Source organism: Lagopus leucura, unplaced genomic scaffold (genome assembly GCF_019238085.1).
Source record: "Lagopus leucura isolate 7727_CA_CO unplaced genomic scaffold, USGS_WTPT01 Super-Scaffold_100157, whole genome shotgun sequence".
Lineage (NCBI taxonomy): Eukaryota > Metazoa > Chordata > Aves > Galliformes > Phasianidae > Lagopus > Lagopus leucura.
In genome coordinates, this window is record NW_024962334.1 from 9,392,028 (window position 1) to 9,404,104 (window position 12,077).

Sequence of the window (12,077 nt, forward strand, 5' to 3'; positions counted from 1 at the left end):
ACACATCCTTTCTAATTCACAGAATCACAGAATCATTAAGGCTGGAAAAAACCTCCATGATCACCTTGTCCAGCTGCCAACCCATCCCCATCACTCCACTGCCCACGTCCCTCAGTGCCACATCCACACAGTTCTTCAACACCTCCAGGGACGGTGACTGCACCACCTCCCTGGGCAGCCTGTGCCGCTGCCTCACTGCTCTTTCTGAAAACAGATTTTTCCTAACATCCAACCTGAATCTCTCCTGGAGCAACTTGAGGCCATTCCCTCTCATCCTATCACTGCTACCTGGGAGAAGAGGCCCAGAGAAAACTGGGGAATAACTTTGCGGCACAAGATCTGTGAGGCCTGGTGGACAAGTGGATCATAAGCTTTGTCACAAAGACAGAGTAAAGAAGATGGAACCAGACTCAGTCATGCCTAGTGAAAGAACAAGAGGCAAGAGACAAACTAAATACAGGGACCTCCATTTAAGCACTGTGAGGTTGTTTCAGCGCTGGCAGAGGTCCCCCAAACAGGCTGTAAAGTGTCATTTCAGTAGAGCATAGCCATTTAGCACCCAACTGGACCCAGCCCCCCAGAGGGCTTGAGCTCCTGCCAGCCTCAGCCACCCTGCCAGTCTGTAAACGGAGCCTTGTTTCCTAATCTCCTATTTATTTACCTATTTTACTTATTTATTTATTTTTAAACAAGTGTGTTATTACTGACATAGCTAAGTTGAACATTCAAACAGTGGGACAAGAATTTCATTTGAGGTCTCTGTGCTATGGATGGAACAGATTGATGAAACAACGAATTTGAAAATCGAACTGGATGTTGCAAACATACGTGCCAGCTCATACACTTCCAGCCAATGCCATCAGCAAACCAGAGGCCCCAGTGAGCGTTTCAGTGGTGGACTGCACATACTGCCAGCCAGGAGCAAGGACTTCCCAGCAGAGGTGCGCAGTGCTCTTACCAAAAAGGTGGCTCAAAGTGCTGCACAGCCCAGTTCCTCAGTCAGCCAGGAGCACGGAGAGGATCAGAGCTTCCCCATCACCACTGAGGAGTTCCATGTTCCTAACACTACGTCACTGATCATCTCAGCATCTTTATTTCTAGTACCTCAAACTCAAATTGGAAAAGCTGTATTTACAACACAGTACAGAGCAGGTCCCAATTTGCAATCTGGTCTCACTCCTAACCTATTACTGGTGAGTAATTACTATTACTACCTATTAGTACCTTAGCTTTCAGTCAGGAGATTCAGCTACAAAACTTTTTGAGGGTTGATTTTAAGTTTAAAACATAACTGCAATTAAAAAAAATATTTTGTACATTTACTGTGGCCAGCATGTGCCTCTAGTTGAATTATTTGTTGCCAGACCATGGTAACTATGTTATTTCATGATTTCCTGCAGTGCAGTTCAGGTAATGACAAAATAGCTTCACTTCAAATTGTACTGACTAAACTAACTGTTAAGTATTACAGCCAAATTCCTACCCTCTAAATCACTGGAGAGATGTTGCCAACACCATGTTCTCTTGAGTGATACCACAGGATAAGCCTTAATAGCAAAAACTACAATATTAGTAAGTTTCACATTTATGAATTCATTTAATTGTTTAGTAAATGTGGCCAGACATGGCAGTTAATATATTTCACAAACAAGGATGTCGTGATGAGTATTAAGTATGAGAATTAAGTAGAAAAATTTTTACATGGATCTGACTAGAATAAATAATTTGCAAGTACCTACAATAGAATTTATGCATAAATTAGTTGCCTCTATTTACCTGACAAATGACAAATTCATTTTATAGCATGGTGAAAAACCCTAATCTAAGTGAATCCTCACAGAAGAACTTGTTTGCCTGCAACGAGATGGTTTGGAGAATAAGTTTGCTAGGTTTTGTTGATGCAGCTGAGGCCTGTTGCACGCCACCGAGGGACTTGGCTTTGCTCAACTCTTGCCACGGGTAGCTGCAGGCTGCGAGGCAATGTGTTGCCTGCTGACTCAGCTTATCTGCTAAGGCAAAATTCAGCCCCGGCACAACCTCCGAGGGAAGGCAGCACCAGAGCAGACGCTACAGCACAGGCACTTAGCAATATTGCCTCCTGTTGCCAGCAGAGGAAAGATCGCCCAGTGTTTTCAAACTTCTTGAGGCATGCTGTGTCAATACATAAAATGCCTTTAATATATGCACATTATTGCAGCTATTTCAGCATAATATTGGCATGTCAGTCTTATTAGCAAAGAAAAAAGTCTTTGTCACTAATAACTTGAGTTGTATTTTATTCTGCAGTATGCTATTCTACCTGCAGATCCTACATACAGCTGTATAATGGCATCTCTCCCATTTTAACACTTATAGCTGATTTCTTTTCACTTTCATCTCTCCAGTGAAAGACTAATGTTTAATCTATTTCATATCTGGCATTCATTCAGTGAACATCAGTTTATAAGGGTAGAGGAAATCCCATTAATCTTAATAGGATTAAGGGTATTTGTACCGTTTTGCTGTTTTCAATTCCTCAGAAATAAAGAATATCTTTAAAATGAATATTTTGCGGTCAAACAGCTCATTAGAGTGATCCATCACAATCAGAACAGGTAGTATAAACTTGTTGTAACTATTTCATTACATCTGCAGAGGTTACTTCATTAGGACCTACAGTAAACCAGGAAGTAGATCAGTCACACTGGGACCACAGAAAAGTAGGCAACACCTGATAGCTTGCACGTGTGGGTTTAGTTCTGGTTAACACAGCGTTCAAGTAAAGTTTTATACTGCCTTCAGATCCAGGTGGTATCGCTGTTACCATATTGCTGTCTGTTCCTGCAGCTGATCTGGTTCTATCACTTTACAAATGTAAGGATTGGAACTTTACATAGCTTTGAACAGTTCTGTCAGCATCTGTTTTCCAGAAGCACTGCTGCAAAGCACCAGGAATACATTACAGCACCATTTTTTTGCTTTGCTTTTTTGAACCGCATTCCTCAAGTTCACTCTTCTCCATGTCCCCCCCCACCCCCCCCCGAAAAGCCAGCTGTGACACGACAGAATCACTCAGCAGCAGCACATTCCCATCACTGATTTAGCACCTGAAGCAACAGAAGGAGCATTTTTAAACATTAAACCAATAGGATAAAGGGCGACTGATCCTATTTGCTCTGATTAGTGGCTTTTTCCACAGAAAGAACTCCCGCCATAGAGCCAGAAGCTTTCTGTAGTTACAAACGGGGGATTTTCTGTTAGATCATCTGTCTCGCAGTTGAGCTGCACAAGCACAGCCATTTATTCACAGCACAGTTCAATCCCTTTCCTATTTTTTCCCGGAGAAGTCAGTTCAGTCCTTAACGCACAGCTGTCCTACGTCTCCTCCGACCCTTCCACTCTACGCAAGCTTTAACACATTATCCCGAAGCGGTCCGTGGGCCCCTCCTACTATTCGAATCAAACAGAGAAAGGCTCTCGCTCGCAAAGCCCCGGCTACGAGGTGATGCCTCGCACAGCACCACACGCAGCCTTTCCTATGGCCGCGTTCCCGAGCGGTGTAAGGAAGGATGCCGTCCTTCATGCAGCCTTCTTTTAACACAGCATGCACTGCACAGGCTTCGCTCCTCACGCCGTGGAGCAGCCCTGCCTTCGGCTCGGTATCGCCAGTATCGGCTCGGTATCCCGGCACACGCGCTCGGGCACGGCAAGCGCCTTGCAGCTCCCGCTTTAACGTACCCTACCTCCTAACAGCGAGGCGAGGCTCTTCCTGCACCGATCGATGCGAATGTCACCTCTCCTCCCCGCTCCCGCCCAGCCACGAAGAGTAGAAACCACCGCTGGCCATTCCCGGCGCGCGCCTACCTCCGAAACCGCTTATTCACGTACGCCGGAGGGATGCAGAAGGACATCTAAAACGCAGCGTCTTTAAGCCAGCAGGGAGACCCGCCGGGCAGATGCCACTTCAGACAGCATTTCATCCGGAGAAACGGAGAGCCGAGGGAACGGAGCCCCTTCCCCTGCTGTTCCAGCCGGGAGCTGCCGGCTGCTGGCCTCCGCCGAGGGCGCGGAGCGGCGGGCACACAGCGGAGCGGCGGGCACACAGCGCCGCGCTCTGCCGCCGCCCGGCCCGGCCCCGCCGCCGCCGCAGGCGGAGCTCCCGCGGGCCGCGCACAAAGCGGGGGGCGGCTGGCCGGGAGGGGCCCGGCTGCGGCAGCGGGCGTGTGTCTGTCAGCGAGGGGCTGCGGCGGAGGGAGGTGGGAGGCAGGGCTTTGGCGCGGCCCCGCTGGGTCACGGAAAGGGGAGGTCCGGGGTTCGGGGAGACAGTTTGAAAAGGCCAAGAGAGCCGCCGAAGCAGCGCGGAAACAGAATCAATCACAGAATAACCCGAGTTGGAAGGGACCCGTGAGGATCACAGGATACGGTTGGCTGCCTGGGCTGCAAGCGTATGCTGTTGGCTTGTGTTTAATCTTTCATCAACTGGCACTCCCAAATCCATCTCAGGGCTGCTCTCAAGCCATTTGCTGCCCTGTAGCTACCTGTATCTGTGCTTGGGATTGCCCCGACAAGTGCAGGACCTTGCAACTGGCTTTGTACTTCATGACGGTGGCATGAACCCACCCCTCAAGCCTATCTCCGTCCCTCTGGGTGGCATGCCTTCCCTCCAGCGTGTTAACTGCAGCACTCAGCTTAGTGTTGTCTGCAAACTTGCTGAGGGTGCACTTGATCCCACTGTCTGTATCACCTACAAAGATGTCAGATTACACTGGTCCCAACACCGATCCCCAAGGAACATCACTCGTCACCGCTCTCCACTTGGACATTGAGCTGCTGACTGCAACTCTCTGAGTGCACCCATCCAGCCAGTTCCTTATCCAGTGAGTGGTCCATCCATTAAATCCATTTTTCTCCCACTTGGCAACTAGGATGTCATGCATGCAGGACGGTGTCAAATGCTTTGCACAAGTTCAGGTAGATGATGTCAGTTGTTCTTCCTTTCTTCATGGAGACTGTAACTTCATCGTAAAAGGCCACCAAGTTTGTCAGGCATGACTTGCCCTTGGTGAAACCATGTTGGTTAGCACCAATCACCTCACCTTTATTTTCCATGTACTTTAGTAGGGCCTTCAGAAAAATCTTCACTTTGATCTTGCCAGGCACAGAGGTGAGATTGACTGGCCTGTAGTTCCCTATATGTTCCTTTTTTCCCTTCTTGAAAATGGGTGGTATGTTTCCCCTTTTCCAATCAGTGGGAACTTCACCAGATGCCATGACCTTTCAAATATGATGGATAGCAGCTTGGCAACTTCATCTACCAGTTCTCTCAGAACTCGTGGATGGATCTCATCAGATCCCATGGACTTGTGCACCTTCAGATTCTTTATATGGTCTTTAACCTGATTGTCACTTACTTCAGGCAGATCTTCCTTCTCCAAGTTCTGACCATTGCTTTCTGCAACTTGGGCAGTGTGGCTAGAGCCCTTGATGGTGAAGACTGAGGCAAAGAAGTCACTGAGCATCTCAGTTTTCTCCATATCCCTCCAGTTTCCTTCTGGAAAGGGCCCACATCTTTCCTGACCTTTTATCACTGATATACCTGTAGAATCTCTTCTTGTTCCCCTTTATGTCTGTGGCTAGATTTAATTCTTTCTGGGTTTTGGCCTTCTTAACCTGATCTCTCACTGGTCAGACAGCTTCTTTGTAGTCCTCACAGGTAACCTGTTCCTGCTTCCACTCCCTATAGGCTTTCTTTTCGAGCTTAAGCAAGTTCAGGAGCTCCTTGTTGACCGACAAAGGCCTCCTGGCATTCTTGCCAGGATGCACTGCTTCTGGGCTTGGAGGAGATGGTCCGTGAATACTGACCAGCTTTCTGGGGCTCTTCTTCCGTCCAGGGCTATCTCCCATGTCACCCTGCCAACCAGTTCCCTGAAGAGTTTCAAGTCTGCTCTCCTGAAGTCCAGGGTCGCAAGCTTCTGCGCACCCTCTCTGACACTAAGGATTTTGAACTCCACCATTTTGTGGTTACTACAGCCAAGGCTGCTCTTGAGCTTCACATTACTCACCGGTCCACTGCCATGGGCAGGCTGCTCCATGCCCACCATCCACTGGCACAGCACCTGTCCCTCACCCCCAGCTGTCCCTCTCCTGACACAGCTCCCTTCTCTTGTGTCTGGTCGCTGTCACACAGAGCAGAGCTCAGCGCTGCCCCTCTGCTTCCTGTGAGGAGCTGCAGCCGCCATGAGGCCTCCCCTCAGCTCCTTTGCTCTGGGCTGAGCAAAAACAGGGACTACATCCTACCTTCCAGAACCTTCCGTATCTCCATAGCCCTCCTTTAAACACTAAGAGTTTTATCTCATTCTGTAATGTGGCAGCCAAAACTGTCTATCTTACCTTTTGTGCCTTCCTACACTTCATGGGAATTTCAAGTGTGACAGGAGTCCAGGAGGAGGGCTGCAATGTGGTGCACGCAACTTCAAATCTGCCTGAAAGCCACAGTGATGAGCTGGACATACTGGCCTACTCCCTCTGTGCTTCACTCCAGGGGATTTGCAAACTTCCCTCCCATTAAAGGAGGAATTACCATTGCTGCTGGTAAAACATTCCCTACACTGAAAATACAGGATATTCAAAGAGACTGTTCAGTGGAAAAGCACCAACCACTGCACTGTTTTTGTGGCTTTCTGTTCACTTTTCTTCTTTTGCCCAGTGCTTCATGCCAGTAACAGTATGAAAGGCCGCATCCACATCACACCGCAGAAACATCTGCACTTAGTTATGTTGTGTCTGCCTGCTTGTGGATACCCAGTTTGTAATGCTCAAAGGAAACCAATTGCCAGCTTATAGACTTTGTAACATGCCAACAGTCTTTGTAGTTATAGAGGATAAGACAGAATCTCTGCTCCAATGCCTGGGAACAAAGGGTTTTTGTATGTAAAATAAATGTATCTGTCTACACAAAGTGTCCAGCTAGGAGGGATTGTAGAAGGGCTGTATGTGTGCAGTTCAGCTTTGCAATATGCAATGCATTTTGGCAATCTGTGGAATCACCCCACAAACTCTTTAAAAGTTATTTTTCCAGGTTTTATGCAGTAACTATACCTTAGCACTGCACTTGGTAGTAGCTGGAGTACCACCAGAGCTAGATAACAGCTTTATATCCTCTTCTGATAGACTTGATGCAGGGCCAGTGTTAGAAATGGAGTAACTGCTGAAGAAGAACAAGTTCCTTCTTGGTACACATGAAATTCTAATCCAGATCAAAAGAGAAAGGAGAACCAATTGCTTTTCCTCCTGGACTGTACAGATTGAGGTAACAGTCCAAAGTTAAAAATAATCCTATGCTCCACACAGAGGGGAACAGTTTGGCAGAACATCCATCAACTCTAATAATGTTTTAGACAATTTTGTTATGGAAGCTTTATCCTCTACAGTTGCTTAGAGTAATTCAGTAGGAAGTCTCAACTGCTGAGGAAACATTAACTTAGGGTTCCCATCAATCACATATGAAAGCCATATATCAGAGAAATCCCTTCTTTCTTTGTTTTGCATACCTGAGGTTTAGTAGTTTGTTTCTAACTGAGGCTAAAGTACATTTTCTGAAGAAGACTATGGTTCGTCCTCTTCAGAGATCTCTAATTTAAGGAAAGGTTATGTCTTGCCTCTGCTGGAAAGCCAGTGAGCATGGCTCCTCCGAGGCATTAGAATTCAGAAGTAATTATACAGAACAAATGAAAAGACTTGGAATTTCTTCCTCATTGGAATAAAATTCATTTTTATGTTATAACTATGGCTATAAGAGATTTTCAAAATCATCTCGGGATTTACAAAAGCACAAGACATTATTCATTCTTGTAACTAATGAAAAATACAAAGGAAGTTTGGAACCAAAGAAAATGGCAATTTTTGGTGCAATAGGAAACCCATATTGAACATTTTCATACACAAAGTAAAATCTGTCTTTATGAAATGAGGGTAAGGTGCAAGGTAGAATGAATGAGACTATGAATATAAATTCAATAGAAAAATGCTTTTGTCCATGAGGCACTCTATCACTCATGAGAACTGAAGCTTGATGGATCTCCATCAGCTTCAAAGAGTCTGGATGAGTTGCACCAACAACGCTGACCCAGTATGAATAAAACATTCACAGAAGAGCCAGGGAAAGTCTGGTTTCTCCTTCCAGAGACCAAGCTAGCCACATCTTTCTGACAAACCAACTCATTTCTTCAGATCTTTTCTTTCATATTTTGGCCAATGTGACTTCAAGCTATCTGTGACAGACACAATCTTTAAATACAGCAGGTGGATAAAAGGCTTCCCATTTTCAGCTAAGAACAGTAGATGCCATATTAAAAAAAAAACAAAACAAAATCACAGAACCTTGGCCAGCAAACTAAATTAATACTGAATTTTTTAGAGTCCAATCAAAAAAAACGTCTCCCAACAGCTGATCTCATGGCAGTGCACAGGCAATGCTATTGCCAGCTCTCCATGCTGAGGTGTCACAGATGAACCAAACAGGCCGGGTGGGCCTACACAGCTGCCACCATTCACTCTTTCTGCAGACCAGTATCATGGTGGGTAACATTCATTCACCAGAAGCTTATAAACATGCAATTTCAAAGCTGAATCATTACGTCACTGGGAGGAAAAAGTGTACAGAACTTATTACGCAGTATTTTTCCACCCCCTTCTTATTCTAGGACTGTAATTATTCCCTGCTGCAGGAGCTGTACAGTAGTAATCCCTCTCCTCCTACATGCTTCATTTACAACTTGAGAGCTAACAGCCTATTAAGTTTTTAATAAATTATACTAAAATATTGTGGCACTGTTCTAAAAGTAAAACTGGGAAATGAATTGTAATGGCTATGTTCCTGATATGTATAGAAATAACCATTAAACACTTAGCTTTTTTTTTTTTTTTTTTTTTTTTTTTACAAAAATGCGTTGGCTTATAAACATCTGTGATCATAAATATTTCTCAGAGAAGAACTGGCAGTGAATGCGTAGTATTAAGCTGATTTTTTTTTTTTTTTTTTAAAGCAGAAAGCTTCTTCCTGTTCACTATTAATCTCTTTTCCTTTCATCTCAAATTTAATTCATCTCTAGGTTTTTACTAAGTCATAAAATTATTCATGTGCTAAGAATAGGGAATATGAGAACAGGAAAGACCTCACAAAGATAGGGTAAAATTAACAATAAAAATACTGGGCAGAGTAAGGAAAATATTAGACCTTCAGTCTTTCAAGATTACAGCATTGGCCTCAGCCATTTTAGAAAGTTTGGAAAATAACGCTTCTCATTTTACATTCAGAGGAGTATTTTTGATGGGGGGCTGAGCAGTGCTGTGATAGCAGCAATCAATGGAGCCTTCTGTTACTGCCATCAAAACATTCTTTAAGTAAGACTGCACATATATGTACATATATATGTAAGACTTACATATTCTGGTGAAGAACATGCAGTATTCCACCAAAAAGTGCATACTAAACATTTCAATGTTTGTCACAATTGTTTCAGTTCAGTCCTCTAAATATTACATATCAGGCTTCAAAATATGGGTGGTTTTCTTAGGTATTAAAGAGACTATTCCAAACAAGAGGTACTGAGGATAAACGTACCTCACCCAGATATATAAATGAAACACGTTTCTGAGGATGTTCACTGGTGTCTGAAAGTAAAAAATTTTTACCAGGAAAAGATTTGCTTGCTGCAAGAACTTCTTAAAAATTATGCATCTAGAACAGATGAAATGCACAAAGGCTTTTCCAAAAGTAATGTCTCCTATTTTATTACATTGGCCCATGATGTCAGAGGTGGATGCTGGTGGTAGAGTAGTACGTATTGAACCTTCCCACCAGTATTACATGTTGCTGTGTAATGGACGACAGCAGAACGACACCTGACATGGAAATGCATATGAGGCGAAGAGGCAGGATTAAATTCCTTCAAGCAGAAGCAATTGCACCCGCTGACGTTAATCGATGCTTGTTGAATGCTTATGGAGACCAAACTGTGAGCGCAGTGATGCCATGTCTTCACATAGAGCCGTAATGCTCTTTGTATTGGTCGTAGTTCCCATGGAGATGAATAGGAGGCATTACTTTTAGAGTAGTTTTGAAGCATAGTCTGGGAACAGACAATGTAGTATCAAATTAAGTAATTCTTAGAAGCACCTTATGGCCAAAGAAAATGGGGAGAATGACTGTAACGGTATGAATAATTGATTAAAAAAGAACTGCAGGAAAAGTTTTGATCAACACTAAAATATATGAGTACAGTAGCAAGAACTTCAATTATTTTCCTATCTGTTGCTAAACGTTCTCAGCTAAGTACTTAATCCTGTAGTTGGGTTTTAGTAAACTGGCATTAGGACAGCTGTTACTGTGTCAGCACCATGATGAAAATCCAAAAGGCCTCACCAGAGATCATCATCCTGACAGCAAAAAGATATTTGCTATTTTCTTAATAAATAACAGATAGGATACAAACTTCCCCTGTATTTAGAACCTCCCTCCTGTCCAGAAACTAAACTCACTGTTTCATTATAATTAGTACCCTTGCAGATTTCTTTATAATTGCTAATTACTTTTTAATCTCTCTGGCAATGAATAGCTTTTCTAAACTTAATTGATTTCACTCACGAGGACTAACAGATTACCCAGGATTCTGCTCACCATCTGTCATGTAAACACAGGTAAAGAAAAATGTTCTTTGCTTTTTCCTTCTCAATTACCCCTATTTTCCAATGGAGTTGTTCTAGCCAGATTTAGACTAACATGCAGTACCTCTGATTTGACTCATTTATTTGTAATGGATTATTGTTTCAGAAGTAGAAATGAAACATATAGTGAATGTTAGAGGCTTTCTGTGAGTGGCAGAGGGTTACATGAAAGCACAAGATTTTCCTGCAAAGACTGTGTTAGTCTTAATCCTAAATGTAAAAATCCCTACAACTACAAAGTTCAAAGATAGAAAACAACTGGATTAGTTCATTATTGTATTTGTCCAATGAAAGAAAACTAAACTAAGTGATGTTATTTGTCATCTCGTTCTGCACTTCAGGGAGTGAAAAGAAAACCTTGTTCCTCCAATCTCAAAGGTCTGGACTGCTTTTTAGTGAAAACTAATTGCCCATAACTTACAGCTCTAGGAAGTGAGAATTTAAGAACAACTTTCTGATAAGAAATGGATTGCACTATTCCCAATCCCAGGAGAAGATTTGTCTCCTTACCACTGTAGCACCGTATTTCTGTTTTTATGAAAATGCATCAAATGGAGATTATGGGATCTCTTCTTTACAGCTCGGCTATGCTCTAGAGATTTGTTAGGTGCACTTGCTTGCAAAACACACGGGATGATTCTGATTCACTCATGCATTACTTTTTTGCTGTTGTGGCTCCACTGAAAATCTCCTAGCCACAGCAACTTCTGGTAAGTATTCCACAACAGCTTCAATGCCCTGAGTAATTTCTCCTCGCTTTGGCAAGGAAAAGTAAAAGAAGGTCTTTTTCTTAACTAACTTAACCCAACTTGCAATTGTGGAAGTGTTTCAGCTGGCCAACATACCAGCTGTTCATTATCATCTATAAATGCGGGGCATTGATGAATAAGCAGAATACTGCTGTCATCTTTAAATAAAAGTATGTTTTATGCTGAAACCCAGCATACCAATCCTAAGTTAACTGATTCATTTTGATCACTTTTGTTTGCAAGTGAGATTGTTGGACATCCATTTGCCAGGTAAGTAGAGGGAAAAAGGATCATTTTCAGAAACAAAAGATATTTCATTTTCTTTTGGTATCTTCACAGGACAGGGTGGGATGGATTTTGTTTTCCATCCATTTGTTGTCCTTCTTTACCCTTCACTGCTTTCATCCCTGCTTGCAAGATCTTCACAACCATTTTTACAGAGCTAACCTCCTAAACAACCCCTGCCTGTCATTTCCTCCAGGTGCAGGTGTTTGACTTCCTCATTTGACTCTTCCAAATTCTGGAAAGACCAGCCCATAGCTCTGTTGGGTAAATCTCCATCAAATCCCAGATTTGCCTCACTGATTCTTGTGTACTGTAATTCAATTTGGAGGCAATCCAGAC

The 12,077-nt window shown here is 43.5% G+C and overlaps 1 protein-coding gene across 3 annotated transcripts in view; it reads right to left on the reverse strand.

Moving 5' to 3' along the window:
- The window catches only part of TMEM108 (transmembrane protein 108), a 153,625-nt gene extending 149,575 nt beyond the window's left edge, over positions 1–4,050 (reverse strand). For 2 of the 3 annotated variants that reach the window (XM_042888860.1, XM_042888861.1), the window contains exon 1: positions 3,844–4,050. The gene's annotated coding sequence lies outside the window, so the exon portion shown is untranslated. The remainder of the gene's footprint in view (positions 1–3,843) is intronic. The other variant, XM_042888862.1, reaches the window with a different exon arrangement.
- Positions 4,051–12,077: the final 8,027 nt, after the last annotated feature.